General features: G+C 38.3%; 1 protein-coding gene across 8 annotated transcripts in view; it reads right to left on the reverse strand.

Moving 5' to 3' along the window:
* The window catches only part of DTNA (dystrobrevin alpha), a 297,328-nt gene that overhangs the window by 186,297 nt on the left and 87,612 nt on the right, over positions 1 to 23,419 (reverse strand). Inside the window, exon 1 of one of the 8 annotated variants that reach the window (XM_032603039.1) lies at positions 941 to 1,090. The exons of the other annotated variants lie outside the window; for them this stretch is intronic. The gene's annotated coding sequence lies outside the window, so the exon portion shown is untranslated. Of the gene's footprint in view, positions 1 to 940; positions 1,091 to 23,419 lie in introns of those variants that run through there. 8 annotated transcript variants of the gene reach the window in all.

Here is a 23,419-nt window from a genome sequence, read left to right on the forward strand (position 1 = left end):
GAGAAAAGTTGCCTGGGTTAGCCCTTAACTAAAAAATGAAAGTAAATCCAAATGTCTTATGAGAAAGCTAAACATCAAACATCAGGAACAAGAAATCAAAACAAGTTATTCATAAATTTTCTTCTTCTTTAACTTGCTCCGCACATACCAAAGCCTCCCCTTTTGAAGCAAGCTGCTAGGGTGATACGTAAACAACGCAATGAGGAGTCGCCTGTGCTCTGGGAACTGATGCTTCATGGAGCCACACTGAATTGTTTACATTCGGCTCTAACCAGCCTCTAAGCAAAAGAGTTCATTTTCTACTACCCCGTATTGTATTTACTTCTATTTTCATATCCCCTAAGACACATACGACCACAGTGTCTGAAAGAATGGAATATTAATGGAAATAAAATACATTGTAAAAATTACAGATAAAACCGAACTCTTTGTGTTGGATAAGGTTGGTAGTAATAGAAAGAAAGAAGAATGGAAGCCCAGATAGAATAAATACACTGAATAACATGCTGGAGAACTTGGTCCTACGGCTTCATTTAATATGAGACAAGCAACTTTGGATCCATGCCACTAATAAGGTGTCCTCTAAGAAAAGTGGACCATTTTCAAAGAAGAAAACAAGGAAACACTTTTCTCAGGTTTACATTGATCCAAAGATGTGAATTATTGCATTCTTATGACTTCCTTTCCAGTTTTCTTTCTTTGACTTGCATGCACACCCTCACCCGTAATAGCATAAAACTATACAAATTCACAATGTTTCAGACTTTCAAATTAAAAACAGATGAAATCGGAGGTGGGGGAGTTGGGGTATGGAGACAGGAGAAATTTGTCCTGTGCCCATGTGGGGGGTGGGTGACAGTGAAATTCCACCCGGCAAGTTATGCCACTGCAACAGAAGAAGTAAGAGGAGGTCAGTTTCATAGATTCAACTGAACCTTACCTGGTTTTGTAGTTAAATGCAGCAACATGCCCCTAATTCTTCCTCTAAAGTACTACATATGCTGAAAACTAGAGTATTTGACCTTACACATTTCCACAGAAGAAACTCCAAAGTAACCTTTAACTTCAATAAAACGCTGTGTTCATTCTTCCCCTTGTGCTCAACACACAGCAATCTAATACACCTCATCATGTGGTCCGTTACCATGGTAGCAATGAATCCAGCTGCTGAAATACAAAAGACTGACAAAAAGTTGCTTTTTTCCCCTCCACCCACCCTGACAAAGTCAGGTTTTTTTTTTTCCTGTATGACAAGTCTAATTTGAATATGTTTCAGTTGCTGACTCAACTTCATGAACAAGGAAAAAAGAAAAATGAATAACAGAGATGTAAGAATAAACGGGCTCCCAGGACATTTAAACCAACTAGTGAAATACCTATATGCACTTTTAAGTTGCCACTAATCCCTTGAAATACTGATCATTATCTACTACTTCTGCTGACCAAATATTTTGAAGTGCCAGTTACTAACTCATTGGAAATGCAGCATTAATCTCACTGCATCTTTAAAAATATTTTTAAAAATACATGAAATGACTCAATAAACACAGACACTGAAAAACACTACATCATTATATGAAGGGCTAGTCTCAAAGTATTTTTCTAGGGCAAACTTCTAATCACAGCTCAGAGGTGGGAGGTAAAATTCTTCATTTTCTTTTTATCAAAACCCTGTGTTTAACTGTTACTCAAACAGATTAGATTTCAGTTGTATTTAAAATGCTCGTAGATTTGAATCTTTGAGCCTAATCCATCTACTAGAATCAACCAAACAATATCTGGGGGCTCTATATTAAAAATAGAGATCTAGGTGTTGGGATAATATCAACTCTGAACAATCCTGGGATCCCCAAACCAATGGCTACATAATTAAGATTTAAGGAATCACCTCCATTTTCTTCCCAATACTTTAGGAAGGCTGATGGGAGGAGTCCTGGGTGACTGGGGCTTCACCTTATTTCAGCCGCTGTTCCTCCCTCCCACCATGGGGCTCTGTCCTCCAGCCAGCGACTGCTTTGTCCCTCAGGCCTTGCACTGCCACCCTGCTTCCACAGTCTTGCTTACTTCCTAAATTTAGCTCATATTTCATAATAATGTGTTTATATACCTAACTTCTCTCTTTAGATATGGACTCTCCTAGGAAGGGAGATGTCTTACTCATCTTTCTACACCAAGTAATCAGCAACAGTTTTGGCCCAACGGAGGGCTCAGGGGCTATTTCTTATTTTCTTCCTTTCTTTTTTTTAAATTATAGTTGATTTACAATGTTGTGTTAGTTTCTGGTGTACAGCAAGGTGATTCAGTTTTTAATATGCATAAATAATAAATATATTTATTCTCTTTCATATTCTTTTCCATTATGGCTTATTGCAGGATACTGAATATAGTTCCCTGGGCTATACAGTAGGAGTTTGTTGTTTATCTATGTTTATCTATTTTAAATATAATAGTTTGCAGTTTCTAATTCCAAACTCCTAATTTATCCCTCTCCCACACCCTTTCCTCTTTGGAACCATAAGTTTGTTTTCTGTGTCTGTGAGTCTGTTTCTGTTTTGTCAATAAGTTCATTTGTGTCATAGTTTAGATTCCACATGTAAGTGATATCATATGGTATTTGTTTTTCTTTTTCTGACTTATTTCACTTAGTATGATAATCTCTAGGTCCATCCATGTTGCTGCAAATGGCATTATTTCATTCTTTTTTTTATAGCTGAGTAATGTTCTGTTGTATATATACCACATCTTCTTTATCCATTCATCTGTCTATGGACATTTAGCTTGTTCCCATGTTTTGGCTATTGTAAATAGTGCTGCTATGAACACTGGAGCTCATATCTTTATGAAGTAGAATTTTTTCTACTTCAAGATACTTTTTGTATCTTTTTGAAGTAGATTTTTCTTCAGATATATGCCCAGGATGGGATTGCTGGGTCATATGGTAGCTCTATTTTTAGTTTTTTAAGGAACCTCCATACTGTTCTCCATAGTGGCTGCACCAATTTACATTCCCACCAACAGTGCAAGAGGGTTCCCTTTTCTCCACACCCTCTCCAGCATGTATTGTTTGTAGATTTTTTGATGATGGCCATTCTGACTGTTGTGAGGTGGTACCTCATTGTAGTTTTGATTTTCATTTCTCTAATAATTAGCAATGTTAAGCATCTTTACATATGCCTTTTAGCCACCTGTATCTGTATGTCTTCTTTGGAGAAATGTCTATTTAGGTTTTCTGCCCATTTTTTGATTGGCTTTCATTGTTGTTGTTGTTATTGACTTGTATGAGCTGTTTGCATATTTTAGAAATCAATCCCTTGTCGGTGGCATTGTTTGCAAATATTTTCTCCTAGTCCGTAGGTTGTCTTTTCATTTTGCTCAGTTGCTATTTCTTAAATGGATACAGCAGGAAATGAATGTTTTATCTTAGTGCCATGGAGGAAACCTCAGCTCCTCCAGAACTGTGTTCAAAGCTTTCCCTCTTGTGGTTAAACCCTTAAGAGGTCTGCACAGGTTTTTCCTTAATATTCTATACCACAAAAGGACGTGGACAGTAGGAGCTCAGAGCTCTTAAGAAGATCAATTGTGGACTTACCCAGATGTGGGTGTGAAACACAGCTCCCACCCGCCCGTGCTAGTTTGGGATCTTGGAGAGATTATTTAACCTCTCTAAACCTAGATTACTCTTCTGTAAACTTCCTACTTTAAAGAGTTATGAAAAAATATTAAATAAGATAGTTCAAGGGAAGTACCAAGCAGTGAGCTTGGAAACAAACTAAATGCTCAATAAATCATTGCTTGTACTATTTGGTAAAAATGTTTATGATTTTTTAACAAGAGGGACAATGAGAAAGTGCATTGACACCTGACTTTCTCTTGCTGATAAAACTGTCATTTTCAATCAGATACACATTATCAATCATTTGCTTCATAGTATAAGTTTGGGTAGGGATACAGCATGAATACAGTGACCATTTCAGGCAAATATCTAGGGTTGCTTGCTCCCACCTCCAAACCAGCTAGGAGGGATAACCAGTCAAAAGGTTGTTATTGTAAAGCAATTATACTCCAATAAAGATGTTAAAAAAAAAAAAAAGGTTATACATACTCTCAGTGCAAAACGGACTGTGGGAAGAATGTTAAACTTGGTAGTCAATTAAAATTTTCTTTTAAATATGAAAGAAAAACACATTAAGGAAAGCAGTTCATTTTGTTACTTGGATTCTCAAGAAATGGTCTATATGTTATTTATTAGTGTTTTTTTTCAAATTAAAATGGGGTATAAAGAACTTTTATCATAAAGAGCTTCGGATTAGAAACTACATACATAGATTGCATTTTAAACAATTTATCAGTGTTGGATTGACAGTAGCCTTCAAAAGATCACCCTTACAGCAGTAATTAACACAATATTGTAAATCAACTATACTTCAGTTAAAAAAAAAATCACCTTGATCTGTAACAAGGGCTGTAAACTGCCCACCAATACAGCCTTTTAGCTGTTTTTCTCCACAGTCATCTAACTCAGGAAATTACCTGACACCAAAGCCAACTGCATTGGAAAATTAGCATCAAAATCCCTTTGAAGACTTATAGTGCAAAGAAGCAGCCAGGGGTTAAGAAAGACCCGTGGGAGAGAAAAAACTTTCATTGCAGGAAGTTGTCAGAAAGAATAAAATGAATGTTGCACACTGCAAGATTTCTCTAACATTATTTAAAAAAAAAAAAAGCCCTACAATGAATCCGTAGAGATTATTAAAATAGCTTTGGCACTGCTACAACTCTGAAAAATCCTTAAGTGTTGTGATTCATGACGACACAATTCTATAAAGCACATAAGTGAGGCAGAACATGCAAAGAGGCAAGAAGCACCTACATTGGAAAATCAGCACTCCCTAATCCTCTTCAGGACAGCTGATGAAGGAAAGGCTAATAGGACCACAATTTGAATAATTCATAACTATTCTCATGTGTGGCTGGCTGAACAGAAACTCACTGCTTGCATTCATTTCTTTGGGAGTCTCTACCATGTGCCTTTTTTTCTCCTACCGATTGGTTATGTATTTGATTCTTCTTCATTTTGTAAATTTAAGAGCATATCGTTTATGTAGTTAATGTAGACTGCTACCAGAGCATTTAATATGATTAGCAAACATCCTTTGTCAGGGGCTAAAGTGACTGGTTTGATTGTCTCTCTTAAGATGTCAGTATATTTGGTTTCACAAAGTTTTAAATCCCCTTTTGCAAATGTTAAGATTAACTTCTCGCTCAGTGTGAACAAAATTTGTAACATAACCTGTGCTGGTGTGACCCACTTAATTTCATATGAAGAATTTAATCACTTAGGGAGAAACAGTTTTTGTGACATCATGCTTCAGAATACTGTCTACCAGGAAGTTGATTTGCCAAGCCCTGGACCCAGAGACATGGGAGGGAGCTTACAAGGTTACTTGCTTCACTGCTCTCTCTTCAGACGGGAGGGCACCTAATTTCCCACAAACTCAAGGTAACATAACAACATAGGCTCAGAGGTCACGAGCTTGAATTAAACAGCATGGCTACAAAAAACTGCCTGCTAATGTCAATGAAATTAAAACAAGACAAAACAATTTGAACCCCTACAAAGGTAACTTTTTTCAGGTCATATTTTTAAACTGTTATTTATTTTATAATACCACAAAGTGCTTTATTGTTAGGGCACTGGTTTAAATCAAATAAGAAAACTTGTTAACAGCAACAAAAAAAAAGATTGTGATCTACTGAACAGTTCTTGCAAGAACAGAGTTTCCCGGGCTGCTTTGAGCAGCTGACCTAAAAAATATTAATCGGATTAGTATCTATTCTATTCATGAAAATTTCTTATGAAAGAACAAGTCTATTGAAAGCCATTTCAATTTAGATAGCTCAATATCAAGATATTCTATTTTACCCTTAAGATGTTTTCAAAACATGCACTCCTCTTTTGAATTGTAATAATGTTGCTATAAATAATAAGGATTTCTTTGTGTTTTTCAACTGTTGACACATCACAGAAATTACCCATTTTTAAATAGCACTGTGAAATTGATGGCTACATATTCTACAGGTAACTTATTTGTAAACCTGGGATCATTTTGCTCACTTATGGAAATTTATGCCCAAATTTCTGTTTGTTTGTTTTTCATCTCTCTAACATTCATAATTATATAGTTATATTCTGGATTTTTCCTTAGGGAAAAACATCCTTTGTTTTTAAACTTAATAGTAAAAATCCATACTTGTCCATTTTCTCACTAAAAGGTAATATTACAGGTCCTATGTAGAGTAGTTGAAAAATGTGATTTATGAAACAACCTTAAAACACATATAATTCAACTATCTGAGGTAACAAATACTGACATTTTGATGTATTGTACCTCTTTAATTTATATGTTAAAAATCTTGGATAATTTTGAAAATTGCTTTCTTTTGCTTAATGAAAGACATGTAAAATAAGCACACTATGTATTATACATTCTTTGAAAATATTTTTTAATAGTTGTATAAAATCCTACTATTTGGATGTATCAGAATTTATTTAGCCATCGCTTATTGTTAAATATATTTTTAGGCTTTTCCAGGTTTCCTATCATAAGCAATATACCTTTGCATATAAACTTTCAGTTGTATCTTGGGTTACTTCCTTAGAATAGATTACTGTGGGGGAGGGGAGACTATTGGGTTTAAGTTAGAAAGTCTAAGCATAGAATTTTAGAATTGAAAGGATCCATACATATAATTAAGTATAATACTTCCTTTTACAGAAGAGAAAACTGAGGCTCAATAAGGTGCAAGGGCTGGTTCAAAGTCCTACCATGAATTCTTCTGGTGCTAGAAGAGAAACTGGGGTTCTCTGTAAGTCCACTTTGTTTTCTGTAATTTCACCAAGCTGACCCAAACGGCACTTCATCTCTGGGGTGCTCCCTCCCAGGTATTAACTGTGAAACTCCATGAATGTGCTCTGAGCCCAAGGCAGGAATGGGAGTTATTTGGAGGTCGGTGACGCTGTTTTTTTTGTCAGGGCCAAGTCACATGGCAGTACCTCTCAAGCCACCCTCTACTGAGAGCAAAACAGAGGGGATACTGAGAAGAAGCAAACAGTCTCCCAGACCAAAATCTGTCCTGAGGAGAACAAATTGGAAAAGGATTCCAAGAGAGTTGTGAGGACTCATAAAGTTTGTGAATTCAAATTGATATAAAATTCGGCAGTGCTCTTTGATGGGGATTGAGTTCTTTCACGGTCTTGTATTCTGTTTGGAGAGCAGAAGAGCTGTGTGATTGTGTGAGTGGCAGATTGTCAGAAGGCTCATGGGGGAATGGGAATAAATATGTGTCTGGTCACCCTCCTTGACAATCCTGTATGCTGTAAGTTCAGGTGTGCTTGCACGGCCATGATAAGGTCTCCATTTGACAGGATATTTTATTTCCTGGCTAGAGGAAAAAGGGAAGGACATTTCTGAAAATCAAGGCTACTTGTGAAGTCAAGGAAACAGGCAGACTCCTGAGACCTCACTCTTAAAAGAATTCATTTTCTTATTCTGAATACACTGTACACAGAGATTATAGTTTCTCTATCTCTTCCATGTGACTTATTCTAAAATTAGATGACTTATTCGAATTTAATAAATATTCAGTGTCTTCTAAGAGCACATAGTGTACTAGATGTAGGCAAAGAAATATAAATGGCCTACAACCTAGAAGGGAAGATAAGAATATGGATAAGGAAAATATAGCTGTTGATATATGAGAAAAAATATAATTAACAGACTTGAGAGTACACAGGTAATTTAATTAGGTCAGTTTAAACAGAACATGTAGGGGTAAAAATCACCCATTCAGGGCGCCATAAGCTTGGACAACATTCGTTGTTGGGATATTGGGTGTGTTTTCCCAGATTCTTCTACTTTGTGCCTGGGACTTGGAATATGTCAGCCCACAGACATTCTAAAGCTCTATGGAGGGATGCCAGATGTACTTGAAGAGCATATTCATGATGGAGATTACATGTAGGAGTGATACAAGCTACTGAGTTTCTCCCTTCCCTTGTAATGTGCCCCTGGAAAAGGACAAGTAATCAAGTGATAGGTGGCAAGGTGCAGGGAGAGGGCAGACAGGAACTGTCTCTCAAGTAGCATGTGTATCTGTATATCATAGGTAATGAGATGGAGAGACAAGGAAGCAAATGCAATGTCCTGTATCTTGTGGGCACTGAGGAAAAGTTAATTATTGATAACAACCATGATAAAAACAAAGGGGATGATAAAATGAAGCAAGTTAGGGGGGAAAAATTATGGCAAGACTATAGTGAGTAAATTATTTTAGAAAAACACAGACACAGTTGGAAAGGGATACAAGGTGATTTGGGGGGAAAGATAAAAAGAGAAGCAAATGTGATTCAAGAGAACATAGAGCGAAGTTACTTAGGAAGTAAGAGAAAAAGAATATGAGAGAAACACCACTATAGAGAAAATTGAATAAACTGAGATGAGTAACAAATTAATTTGAAATTTCATGCTATAAAAGTACTTGAGGATAGCCTCATCCACCAGAAGGCAGACAGCAGAAGCAAGAAGAACTACATTCCTGCAGCCTGTGGAAGGAAAACCACATTCACAGAAAGATAGACAAAATGAAAAGGCAGAGGACTTTCTACCAGATGAAGGAGCAAGGTAAAACCCAAGAAAAACAACTAAATGAAGTGGACACAGGCAACCTTCCAGAAAAATAATTCCGAATAATGAAAGTGAAGATGATCCAGGACTTTGGAAAAAGAATGGAGGCAAATATCAAGAAGACACAAGAAATGTTTAACAAAGACCTAGAAGAATTAAAGAAAAAAAAACATAGAAGAATTAAAGAACAAACAAACAGACATGGACAATGCAATAACTGAAATGAAAAATACACTAGAAGGAATTAATAGCAGAATAACTGAGGCGGAAGAACAGATAAGTGATTTAGAAGACAGAATGGTGGAATTCACTGCTGCAGAACAGAATAAAGAAAAAAGAAAGAAAAGAAATGAAGACGGCCTAAGAGACCTCTGGGACAACATTAAATGCAACAACATTCGCATTACAGGGATCCCAGAAGGAGAAGAGAGAAAGAAAGGACCCGAGAAAATATTTGAAGAGATTATAGTCGAAAACTTCACTAAGATGGGAAAAGAAATAGCCACCCAAGTCCAGGAAGCGCAGAGAGTCCCAGGCAGGATAAACCCAAGGAGAAACACACTGAGACACATATCAAACTGACAAAAATTAAAGACAAAGAAAAATTATTGAAAGCAACAAGGGAAAATTAACAAATAACATACAAGGGAACTCCCAGAAGGTAAACAGCTGATTTCTCAGCAGAAACTCTACAAGCCAGAAGGGAGTGGCATGATATATTTAAAGTGATGAAAGGGAAGAACCTACAACCAAGATTACTCTAACCAGCAAGCATCTCATTCATATTCGATGGAGAAATCAAAACCTTTACAGACAAGCAAAAGCTAAGAGAATTCAGCACCACCAAACCAGCTCTACAACAAATGCTAAAGGAACTTCTCTAAGTGGGAAACACAAGAGAAGAAAAGGACCTACAAAAACAAACCCATAACAATTAAGAAAATGGGAATAGGAATATACATATCGATAATTACCTTAAGCGTGAATGGATTAAATGCTCCAACCAAAAGACACAGGTTTGCTGAATGGATACAAAAGATACAAAAGCAAGATGCACGTATATGCTGTCTACAAGAGACCCACTTCAGACCTAGGGACACATACAGACTAAAAGTGAGGGGATGGAAAAAGATATTCTATGCAAGTGGAAATCAAAAGAAAGCTGGAGTAGCAATTCTCATATCAGACAAAACAGGCTTTAAAACAAAGAATGTTACAAGAGACAAGGAAGGACACTACATAATGATCAAGGGATCAATCCAAGAAGAAAATATAACAATTATAAATATATATGCACCCAACATAGGAGCACCTCAATATATAAGGTAATGGCTAACAGCTATAAAAGAGGAAATCGACAGTAACACAATAATAGTGGGGGACTTTAACACCTCACTTACACCAATGGACAGATCATCCAAACAGAAAAGTAATAAGGAAACACAAGCTTTAAATGACACAATAGACTAGATGGACTTAATTGATATTTATAGGACATTCCATCCAAAAACAGCAGATTACACTTTCTTCTCAAGTGCACATGGAACATTCTCCAGGATAGATCACATCTTGGGTCACATATCAAGCCTCAGTAAATTTAAGAAAATTGAAATCATATGAAGCATCTTTTCTGACCACAACACTATGATATCAGAAATCAATTACAGGGAAAAAAACGTAAAAAACACAACCACATGGAGGCTAAACAATACGTCACTAAATAACCAAGAGATCACTGAAGAAATCAAAGAGGAAATCAAACAATACGTAGAGACAAATTACAATGAAAACATGATGATCCAAAACCTATGGGATGCAGCAAAAGCAGTTCTAAGAGGGAAGTTTATAGCAATACAAGTATACCTCAAGAAACAAGAAAAATCTTAAATAAACAACCTAAACTTGCACCTAAAGGAACTAGAGGAAGAAGAACAAACAAAACCCAAAGTGAGCAGAAGGAAAGAAATCATAAAGATCAGAGCAGAAATAAACGATAGAAACAAACTAAACGATAGCAAAGATCAATAAAACTAAAAGCTGGTTCCTTGAGAATATAAACAAAATTGATAAACCTTTAGCCAGACTCATCAAGAAAAAGAAGAAGAGGACTCATATCAATAAAATTAGAAATGAAAAGGGAGAAGTTACAATGGCCACCACAGAAATACAGAGCATCCTAAGAGAGTACTACAAGCAACTCTATGCCAATAAAATGGACAACCTGGAAGAAATGGACAAATTCTTACAAAGGTATAACCTTTCAGGACTGAAACAGGAAGAAATAGAATATATGAAGAGACCAATCACAAGTAATGAAATTGAAACTGTGATTAAAAATCTTCCAGCAGGGCTTCCCTAGTGGCACAGTGGTTGCGAGTCCGCCTGCCAATGCAGGGGACATGGGTTCGTGTCCTGGTCCGGGAAGATCCCACGTGCTGCGGAGTGGCTGCGCCTGTGAGTCATGGCCACTGAGCCTGTGCATCTGGAGCATGTGCTCCACAACGGGAGAGGCCAAAACCGTGAGAGGCCCACATACAGCAAAAAAAAAAAAAAAAAAAAAAAAACTCTTCCAACAAACAAAACTCCAGGACCAGATAGCTTCACAGGTGACTTCTATCAAACACGTAGAGAAGAGCTAACACCCATCCTTCTCAAACTCTTCCAAAATATTGCAGAGGAAGGAACACTCCCAAACACATTCTATGAGGCCACCATCACCCTGATACCAAAACCAGACAAAGATACTACAAAAAAAGAAAATTACAGACCAATATCACTCATGAATATAGATGCAAAAATCCTGAACAAAATACTAGCAAACAGAATCCAACAACACATTAAAAGGATTGGACACCATCATCAAGTGGGGGTATTTATCCCAGGGATGCAAGGATTCTTCAATATATGCAAATCAATCAATTGATACACCATATTAACAAATTAAAGAATAAAAACCATATGATCATCTCAGTAGATGCAGAAAAAGCTTTTGACAAAATTCAACACCATTTATGATAAAAACTCTCCAGAAAGTGGGCATAGAGGGAACCTACCTCAACATAATAAAGGCCATATATGACAAACCCACAGCAAACATTATTCTCAATGCTGAAAAACTGAAAGCATTTCCTCTAAGATAAGGAACGAGACAAGGATGTCCACTCTCGCCACAAGTATTCAACATAGTTTGGAAGTCCTAGACACAGTAATCAGAGAAGAAAAAGAAATAAAAGGAATCCAAATCAGAAAAGAAGAAGTAAAACTGTCACTGTTTGCAGATGACATGATACTATACATAGAAAATCCTAAAGATGCCACCAGAAAACTACTAGAGGTAATCAATGAATTTGGTAAAGTTGCAGGATACAAAATTAATGCACAGAAATCTCTTGTACTCCTATATACTACCAACAAAAGATCAGAAAGAGAAATTAAGGAAACAAGCCCATTCATCATTGCAACAAAAAGAATAAAATACCTAGGAATAAACCTACCTAAGGAGCTAAAAGACCTGTACCCAGAAAACTATAAGACACTGATGAAAGAAATCAAAGATGACACAAACAGATGAAGAGATATACCAGTTCTTGGATTGGAAAAATCAAGATTGTGAAAATGACTAGAGTACCCAAAGTAATCTACAGATTCAATGCAATCCTTATCAAATTACCAGTGGCATTTTTTACAGAACATGAACAAAAAACCTTAAAATTTGTAATGAGACACACAAGACCCCAAATAGCCAAAGCAGTCTTGAGTGAAAAAAACAGAGCTGGAGTAATCAGGCTCCCTGACTTCAGACTATACTACAAAGCTACAGTAATCAAGACAATATGGTACTGGCACAAAAACAGAAATATAGATCAATGGAACAGGATAGAAAGCTCAGAGATGAACCCACGCACCTATGGTCAACTAATCTATGACAAAGGAAGCAAGGATATACAATGGAGAAAAGACAGTCTCTCCAATAAGTGGTGCTGGGAAAACTGGACAGCTACATGTAAAAGAATGAAATTAGAACACTCCCTAACACCATACACAAAAATAAACTCAATATGGATTTGAGACCTAAATGTAAGACTGGACATTATAAATCTCTTGGAGGAAAATATAAGAAGAACACTCTTTGATATAAATCACAGCAAGATCTTTTTGACCCACCTCCTAGAGTAATGGAAATAAAAACAAAAATAAACAAATGGGACTAATGACACTTAAAAGCTTTTGCAAAGCAAAGGAAACTACAAACAGGATGAAAAGACAACCCTCAGAATGGGAGCAAATATTTGCAAACGAATCAAGGGACAATGGATTAACCTCCAAATTATATAAACAGCTCATGCAGCTCAGTGTTAAAAAAACAAACAGCCCAATCAAAAAATGGGCAGAAGACCTAAATAGACACTTCTCCAAAGAAGACATACAGATGGCCAAGAAGCACATGAAAAGCTTTTCAACACCACTAATTATTAGAGAAATGCAAATCAAAACTACAATAAGGTATCACCTCACACCAGTTAGAATGGGCATCCTCAGAAAATCTACAAACAACAAATGCTGGAGAGGGTGTGGAGAAAAGGGAACCCTCTTGCATTGTTGGTGGGAATGTAAATGGATACAGCCACTATGGAGAACAGTATGGAGGTTCCTTTAAGAACTAAAAATAGAATTACCATATGATCCAGCAATCCCCACCTCTGGGCATATACCTAGAGAAAACCATAATTCAGAAGGACACATGCACCCCAATGTTAATTGCAGCACTGTTTACAATAGCCAGGTCATGGAAGCAACCTAAATGCCCATCGACAGACGAATGGATAAAGAAGATGTGGTACATATATATAATGGAATATTACTCAGCCATAAAAAGGAACGAAACTGGGTCATTCATAGAGACGTGGATGGATCTAGAGACTGTCATACAGAGTGAAGTAAGTCAGAAAGAGAAAAATAAATATCGTATATTAACGCATATATGTGGAACCTAGAAAACTGGTACAGATATACCGGTTTGCAGGGCAGAAATAGAGACACAGATATAGAGAACAAACATATGAACACCAAGAGGGGGAAGCGGCAGGGGGTGGGGGTGGGGGTGGGATGAATTGGGAGATTGGGATTGACATGTATACACTGATGTGTATATAATGGATGACTGATAAGAACCTGCTGTTTAAAAAAATAAATAAGATTCAAAAATTCAGAAAAGAAAAAAGTACTTGAATGAACTCCTTGATTGGAGTGAATGAAAAAGGTTCATCTGGTTGTTAAACACATTTTATATAAATCAACCCATAATATAAATTTATCCGGCACTTTGGACCCTTCTGGGTGACTGTGGTGGCAAATACCTCATCGGCAGGGGCCATCCACCTGACATTTCAGAGGTTTTCATATATGATACCCAGGGATTCACTGGATCTCATCTGGGAGGGATTATCCACAGCTCATACTTCACACTGGTCAGTTCTTCATCAGGACACTGCATTCCCTTTAGAGCCTCACGGTGACACGTGAAATGGAAAAACTGGAGAAACCATTCATTACACAACGGTGAACAATGCACAAGAAGCGAGGTGGCATAAAAGCCCATGAGGGAGGCACTTAAGCATTTGAAATCATATCTGCATGTAAATAATTGTGAGCAGGTGTTCTCCCTTTTTTACGGAAGCCACTACAGTCTGCTTTTGGTCCTTCAGGAAGGACCTCCTGACATAATATCAAAATTATGGCTTACAAGTAATACGAAGTAGAAAGGCACTAGCACTAGCATTCTACATTGTTCATCAGAGATGAATGTGTTTGGAGAATATTAGCCACTCACATTCGTTACACATGTAAAGACCCTTGACATCCCAGTGAAGACACAATTACGAGTTTATATTCTCCTATAAACACACATCAAGCAGAGAGAAACCCTAAGTTACATGTTAGCGCCTGTGGTTTGGATTGCCTACCCATATTGTCATACTTGTAGCAATAATATCCAAAGAATTAAACACAAGCACATTTGTTTTATCTATTTCAGGCTTTATGACATCTTTGGTAAACACTGTAGATGAATTAAAAGAATAAAAGTAAGCAAAAACATTTTCTAATCCCTTACAATCCCACCAACCACAGTTAACATTTTTGTATTTACCTATTCGTATCTCTCTATATACAGCTTGATCTTTCTAAAATTTTATTTTATTGACATATAGTTGATTTACAATGTTGTGCTAATTTCTGCTGTACAGCAAAGTGATTCAGTTATACAATATACAGCTTGATTTTAAAATGGATTTTTACTTTTTAAACTATATAGCCATATTCCACATACAGACTTTATGACTATCTTTGAGATTGCTCTTTTTTTCTGGGCCTATTGGATATATAGAGCCTAGCCTGGAAGACAATGGCAAAGGTAAAGAAACTAGGCTGCTCATAAATGCTGTGTTCATTATGGGTGGTATAACTAGAAAATGATGAGTTATTAACTGGAATGGGGAAGGGTCTTGGAACTAGATCCAGGGAGAAATGAGTGTTGGAGTTCTGGACTTGGGGATCAAGGTCTAGGTCAAAGGGAACTCCTAGCTGAAGAGGAAGCAGGTTGTAAAACATGGTGGCCCAGGAGGAAGGAGTCAAGATGGGACCCCTTTTGAAGGATGTGACCATAGTCTAAGGAATAACCGTGTGGATGATTCATTCTAATATCGGGCTTATCATATCTCTCTGTTATCATCAGGACTTTAGGAAAGCTTTGAGAATGGTTCTCAGCTTCACAGTGAGTGATTAAGTCCCACAGCGATTAAGTCCGTGTCCATGCCTGGCATCAGGTAAGAGGAAAGAACGTCCTCTCTGTGGTGATCCCGTGCTATCTCAGACCTCTCTGAGCAAGTAACATTTGAGACAAAGCCTGTGAAGACTGAGAAGGAGGCCTTTCAGACATAGGTGAGGTCCCCAAGGTAGAGAGAGCCTGACATGTTCCAGGAATACTGGAAGACCAGCATGGCTGGAGCTCTCAAGGAAGGGGTGGAAGGTCAGTGCGTGAAAAGGTTGGCAGGGACCAGGGCTTTGTGGGCCACATCAGCTGTTCTGTAATTTATTCTCAGCGCAGTGGGAAGCTTTGGGAGGACTCCAAACATAAGAGTCACATAATATAATTTTATTTTTAAAAGAACACCCTGACTAGGATGTGGAGAAGGGATAGAAGAGGGGCAAGAGTGGATAAAGTGAAACCAGTCTGGGCAGCGACTGATGATTCTGGACTAAAACGCTGACAATGGGGACACTGAGACATGGACACGTTTGAAATATGTATATTCTGGAGGCAGAACTGATGGGAGTCACTCATAGACCGAATGTGGGAGGAGGAGTGAGAATAGAGTGAAAAGGAAAACTCCCCACATTCTGAAATAAAAGGAGGTGTCATTGACTAAGATGCAGGAGCAAGTGGACGCAACACAGAGTGGGGCAATGTAAGTGTGAGGGGAAGTGTTGAATGCAAGGTGCCTCTGAGACAGTGAAGCAGTGGTGTCACATACGCTGTGTCTATATGCACCTGGAACCCTGAAGATAGGGCTTGGATGGAGATATACAGGTGGGAGTTGTAGGCACAAAGCAATTTTTTTTAAAGCCCTGGTTAAAGGAGACCATACCTGGAGAAGCAGGCCCAAGAATCCTCCCCAAGACAGAGGGGTGGGTCAGGGAGGTAGAGGCGAAGCCTTGTGACTATGTTTCAATGGAGTTTAAGACAGGGGTTTTCCAGGAAGGAAGGGGTGATCTTTGAGTTGAAAGCTTCTGAGAGGTTAAGATGAGAATGGAAAAAGCATTCAATAGCTTTGGAATATGAAGATAATAATGCTGTTAATAAGAACATTTTTGGGGGAAGATGAGGATGAGGAAGTGAAGTCAGCCTCTCTAAATTTTTGGAGGGAGAAAGTTGGATTTGTTGGGGAGCAGAAGTAGGGTAGCAACTGAAACGAATAAAATCAAGAGAATATTTCAAATATAGGAGACTGTAGAAAATATTTACAGGCTGAGGAAAGTGGTCCACTAAAGGCAGAGACTGATGATGTGGGAGAGAAAATGACTGATTTAATGGACTCAGTCCTAAAGAAGGTAAAAGGGGATGAAGTTCAGAGTACATGTGGAGAGAAACGGCCGCACGATGTGAGGGAAGAAGGAACTGAAGGTGCAGATGGAGGTATGTTTGTAAGTTTGGGAAGAGAAAGAGGAAGTTCCTGTCTCATGGCTTCTACCTTCTTGCTTCTAAGAAGCAAGGTTGCCAGCTCAGAATGAAGACTGGAAAAAGGGTTTGATCCAAGTGGAGATAAAAGAGCTGGTCCTTGAGAGTAGGAGAGTGAGCTGTCTGTAGAAATAGTAGGATAGTCACGGAGGGCTGCAAGCACATATGAAGGGATGATCAAGAGTCTAGAATGACACCAGTGTGATCAGTTGTGTGGCTCAACCAACGGGTCAAAGTCTGGGAAGTCAGGGGAGTGGGTTCATCCATGGCTCTGCTATTGTCTGGTGGATGTGATGGGAGAGAATATGTACAATGGTGTTGAAGGTACATAAAAGCGCAGTTGGTACAAGGGCTGGACCATGGAATCTAGGCAAGAAAGGATGGAAGTAAAGACAGGAGGAAATTATTTTGTTAGTGATAAAGAACTAGGACCAAAAGACCCTGCAATGAACACAAAGAATTGCAAATGTGGAGATCAGAGCAAAAGAGCTAGAAGGGTAGGAGATGGTGTTCAGAGAGAGTGGGACATCTTACTTTCTGATTGTGGAAGTGGTTCAGTTTCTGAGTAACTAGCTCCAGTGGTCATCTAAGAAGTCGATGGCTGAGGTCAAATGGAGGGATTTTTCCTGGATATAAATAAGGAAGGTATTGATTGGATTATCCACAGGTATACTGAAGTAATCATGAATGGAGATAAGAGGTATAGTAGGGATATTTATGTGACCTAGGCAGAGCCAATCAAAGTCATGTGAGAAACAGAGTTCAGCTCTTTTCTCTGTGATCTATGGTTGGGTAGATTGTATATGCTGGGAGGTGCCAGTGGCTTTCTTCATCATTGCATGGGTAGAGGCTGCTTAAATATTAATCCAACACTAGAGGAAAACAGAGCTGAGAAAGGGGAAAGAGACAGAGTCCTGTGCATAACCTCTGAACCCCTGAATCTACCCTTTCTGAAGTCTGACTGCCCCTGTGTGTCAAGCTAGCCTTGACATACAGAGAGATTTTTTTTTTGTCACCTGCAAAGACAAAGCATAAAATAATAGGGGTGGATCTGTTTCACAAAAAGGAAGTATGTGGAAATGTAACAGATTTATTGTTTACCTACCCAATATTCATTCTTCTATTTTTATTTGCTAGCAGGACTGTTATCCATGGCTACATTGTAGGTCTCACAGAAAGGGCTAAGTCAATCACTGCTATTGCAATACCCTTGCCAGTGATGCCAACAAAATATGAAGGAAAATCTGCAGGGGGGAGTGTACAGGCATACCTCGTTTTATTGTGTCTTCACAAATTGTTCAATGTGTGGCAACCCTACACTGTACAAGTCTACAGGTGCTATTGTTCCAACAGCATTTGCTCACTTTTTGTCTCTGTGTCACATTTTGGTAATTCTTGCAATATTTCAAACTTTTTCATTATTATTATATTTGCCATGGTGGTGCATGATCAGTGATCTTGGACATTACTACTATGAATTGACAAAGGCTCACAGGATTATTTAGTAACGAAGTATTTTTCAATTAACATTTGTACACGGTTTTTAAAGGCGTTATGCTATTGCACACTTAATAGACTATAGTACAGCGTAAACATAACTTTTACATGCTCTGGGAAACCAAAAACTTCATGTGACTCACTTTATTGGGCTATTCGCTTTAGAGTGGTGGTCTGGAACTGAACCCACAGTATCTCCCAGGTGTGCCTGTAGTGGACTGAGTAGTGTGATGGTTAATTTTGTGTGTCAACTTGACTGGGCTGTGAAGTGCTCAGCTATTTCACTCAACATTATTCTGGGTGTGTCTGTGAGGGTGTTTCTAGATGAGATTAACATTTGAGTGGGTAGATTTAGTGAAGTGGATTGCCCTACTCAATGTGGGTGATTCTCATGCAATCTGCTGGAGGCCTAAATAAGGAAAGAGAATCTTCTCTCTCCGCCTGATGGTCTTCAAGCTGGGACACAAAACTTACTCCATCGGCTTTCCTGGTTTTCAGGCCTTTGGACTACAGATCTGGGGACTTAGTCTCTATAAATGTGTCAGCCAATTCCTTATAATAAATCTCTTTATATATCCTGTTGGTTTTGTTTCTCTGCGGGAACTCTGACTTACACAAGTAGTGTCCCTTAAAATATCACATTTACCCAGAAACTGAGAATGTCACCTTATTTGGAAATAGAGTCTTTGCAGATGTAATGAGTTAAGGACCAAGGTGAGGTCATACCAGAGTGGGTGAGCCCGAAATCCAATGACTGGTATCCTCATAAGAAGAGGAGAGGGATCTGTTGAGAGGAATCAAGATGGCAGAGTAGAAGGACGTGCTCTCACTCCGTCTTGCGAGAATACCAGAATCACAACTAGCTGCTAGACAATCATTGACAGGAGGACACTGGAACTCACCAAAAAAGATACCCCACATCCAAAAACCAAGGAGAAGCCACAATGAGATGGTAGGAGGGGCACAATCACAGTAAAATCAAATCCCATAACTGCTGGGTGGGTGACTCACAGACTGGAGAACACTTATACCACAGAAGTCCACCCACTGGAATGAAGGTTCTGAGCCCCACGTCAGGGTTCCCAACCTGGGGGTCCGGGAACAGGAGGAGGAATTCCTAGTGAATCAGGCTTCGAAGCCTAGTGGGAATTGATTGCAGGACTTTGACAGGACTGGGGGAAATAGAGACTCCACTCTTGGAGGGCACACACAAAGTAGTGTGCGCATCAGGACCCAGAGGAAGGAGCAGTGACCCCAGGGGAGACTGAACCAGATCTACCTGCTAGTGCTGGAGGGTCTCCTGCAGAGGTGGGGGGTGGCTGTGGCTCACCATGGGGACTAGGACACTGGCAGCAGAAGTTCTGGGAAGTACTCCTTGGCGTGAGCCCTCCAAGAGCCTGTCATTAGCCCTACCAAAGAGCCCAGGTAGGCTCCAGTGTTGGGTTGCCTCAGGCCAAACAACTAACAGGGAGGGAATCTAGCCCCACCCATCAAGAGTCAAGTGGATTAAAGTTTTACTGAGCTCTTCCCACCAGAACAACAGTCAGCTCTACCACCACCAGTCCCTCCCATCAAGCCTCTTAGATAGCCACATCCACCAGAGGGCAGACAGCAGAAACAAGAAGAACTACAATCCTGCAGCCTGTGGAACAAAAACCACATTCACAGAAAGATAGACAAGATGAAAAGGCAGAGGGCTATATACCAGATGAAGGAACAAGATAAAACCCCAGAAAAACAACTAAATGAAGTGGAGACAGGCAACCTTCCAGAAAAAGAATTCAGAATAATGATAGTGAAGATGATCCAGGACCTCGGAAAAAGAATGCAGGCAAAGATCGAGAAGATGCAAGAAATGTTTAACAAAGACCTAGAAGAATTAAAGAACAAAGAAACAGAGATACAATAACTGAAATGAAAACTACACTAGAAGGAATCAATAGCAGAATAACTGAGGCAGAAGAACAGATAAATGACTTAGAAGACAGAATGGTGGAATTCACTGCTGTGGAACAGAATAAAGAAAAAAGAATGAAAAGAAAAGAAGACAGCCTAAGAGACCTCTGGGACAACTTAAATGCAACAACATTCACATTATAGGGATTCCAGAAGGAGACGAGAGAGAGAAAGAACCAGAGAAAATATTTGAAGAGATTATAGTCCAAAACTTCACTAAGATGGGAAAAGAAACAGTCACCCAAGTCCAGGAAGCACAGACAGTCCCAGGCAGAATAAATCCAAGGAGAAACATGCTGAGACACATAGTAATCAAACTGACAAAAATTAAAGACAAAGAAAAATTATTGAAAGCAGTAAGGGAAAATTGACAAATAACATACAAGGGAACTCCCAGAGGGTTAACAGCTGATTTCCCAGCAGAAACTCTACAAGCCAGAAGGGACTGGCAGGATATATTTAAAGTGATGAAAGGGAAGAATCTACAACCAAGATTACTCTACCCGGCAAGTGTCTCATTCAGATTTGAGAAAGAAATCAAAAGCTTTACCGACAAGACAAGTAAAAGCTAAAAGAATTCAGCACCACCAAACCAGCTCTACCACAAATGCTAAAGGAAGTTCTCTAGGCAGGAAAAACAAGAGAAGAAAAGGACTTACAAAAACAAACCCATAACAATTAATAAAATGATAATAGGAACATACATATCGATAATTACCTTAAACATGAAAGGATTAAATGCTCCAACCAAGACACAGGCTTGCTGAATGGACACAAAAAGAAGACACATATATATGCTGTCTACAAGAGACCCACTTCAGACCTAGGGACACATACAGCCTGAAAGTGAGGGGATGGAAAAAGATATTCTATGCAAATGGAAATCAAAAAAAGCTGCAGTAGCAATACTCATAGCAGATAAAATAGACTTTAAAATAAAGAATGTTACAAGAGACAAGGAAGGACACTACATAATGATCAAGGGATCAATCCAAGAAGAAGATATAAAAATTATATATGCACCCAACATAGGAGCACCTCAATACATAAGGCAACTGATAACAGCCATAAAAGAGGAAATCGACAGTAACACAATAACAGTGGGGGACTTTTACACCTCACTTACACCAATGGACAGATCACCCAAACAGAAAAGTAATAAGGAAACAGAAGTTTAAATGACACAATAGACCATATAGATTTTATTGATATTTATAGGACATTCTATCAAAAACAGCAGATTACACTTTCTTCTCAAGTGCACATGGAACATTCTCCAGGATAGATCACATCTTGGGTACCAAATCAAGCCTCAGTAAATTTAAGAAAATTGAAATCATATCAAGCATCTTCTCTGACCACAATGTGATGAGATTAGAAATGAATTACAGCAAAAAAAACATTAAAAAGACAAACAAATTGAGGCTAAACAATACATTACTAAATAACCAAGAGATTACTGAAGAAATCAAAGAGGAATTCAAAAAATACCTAGAGACAAATGACAATGAAAACACGACATTCCAAAACCGAAGGGACGCAGCAAAAGCAGTACTAAGAGGGAAATTTATAGCTGTACAAGCCTACCTCAAGAAACAAGAAAAATCTCAAGTAAACAATATCACCTTACACCTAAAGGAACTAGAGAAAGAACAAACAAAACCCAAAGTTAGCAGAAGGAAAGAAATCATAAAGATCAGAGCAGAAATAAATGAAATAGAAACAAAGAAAACAATAGCAGAGATCGATAGGAACTAAAGCTGGCTCTTGAGAAGATAAACAAAATTGATAAACCATTAGCCAGACTGATCAAGAAAAAGAGGGAGAGGACTCAAATCAATACAATAGAAATGAAAAAGGAGAAGTCACAACAGACACCGCAGAAATACAAAGCATCCTAAGAGACTACTACAAGCAACTCTATGATAATAAAATGGCCAACCTGGAAGAAATGGACAAATTCTTAGAAAGGTATAACCTTCCAAGACTGAACCAGGAAGAAACAGAAAATATGAACAGACCAATCACAAGTAATGAATTGAAACTGTGATTAAAATCTTCCAACACACAAAAGTCCAAGACCAGATGGCTTCAGAGGTGAATTCTATCAAACATTTAGAGAAGAGCTAACACCCATCCTTCTCAAACTCTTCCAAATAATTTCAGAGGAAGGAACACTCCCAAACTCATTCTATGGGGTCACCATCACCTACCCCAACCAGACAAAGACACCACAAAAAAAGAAAAGTACACACCAATATCACTGATGAATATAGACGCAAAAATCCTCAACAAAATACCAGCAAACAGAATCCAACAACACATTAAAAGGATCATACACCATCACCAAGTGGGATTTATCCCAGGGATGCAAGGATTCGTCAATATACAGAAATCAATCAATGTGAAACACCACATTAACAAACTGAAGAAGAGAAACCATATGATCATCTCAGTAGATGCAGAAAAAGCTTTTCATAAAATTCAACACCCATTTATGATAAAAACTCTCCAGAAAGTGGGCATAGAGGGAACCTACCTCAACATAATAAAGTCCATATATACAAACCCACAGCAAACATCATTCTCAATGGTGAAAAACTGAAAGCACTTCCTCTAAGATAAGGAACGAGACAAGGATGTCACTCTCACCACTATTATTCAACACAGTTTTGGAAGTCCTAGCCACGGCAATCAGAGAAGAAAAAGAATAAAAGGAATAGAAAGTTGGAAAAGAAGAAATAAAACTGTCACTGTTTTCAGGTGACATGATATTATACATAGAGAATCCTAAAGATACCACCAGAAAACTACTAGAGCTAATCAATGAATTTGGTAAAATTGCAGGATACAAAATTAATGCACAGAAATCTCTTGCATTCCTATACATTAATGATGAAAAATCTGAAAGAGAAAATATGGAAACACTTCCATTTACCATTGCAACAAAAAGAATAAAACAGTTAGGAATAAACCTACCTAGGGAAACAAAAGACCTGTATGCAAAAAACTATAAGACACTGATGAAAGAAATTAAAGATGATAC

This window comes from Phocoena sinus, chromosome 14 (genome assembly GCF_008692025.1).
Source record: "Phocoena sinus isolate mPhoSin1 chromosome 14, mPhoSin1.pri, whole genome shotgun sequence".
In the NCBI taxonomy this organism is placed as follows: domain Eukaryota; kingdom Metazoa; phylum Chordata; class Mammalia; order Artiodactyla; family Phocoenidae; genus Phocoena; species Phocoena sinus.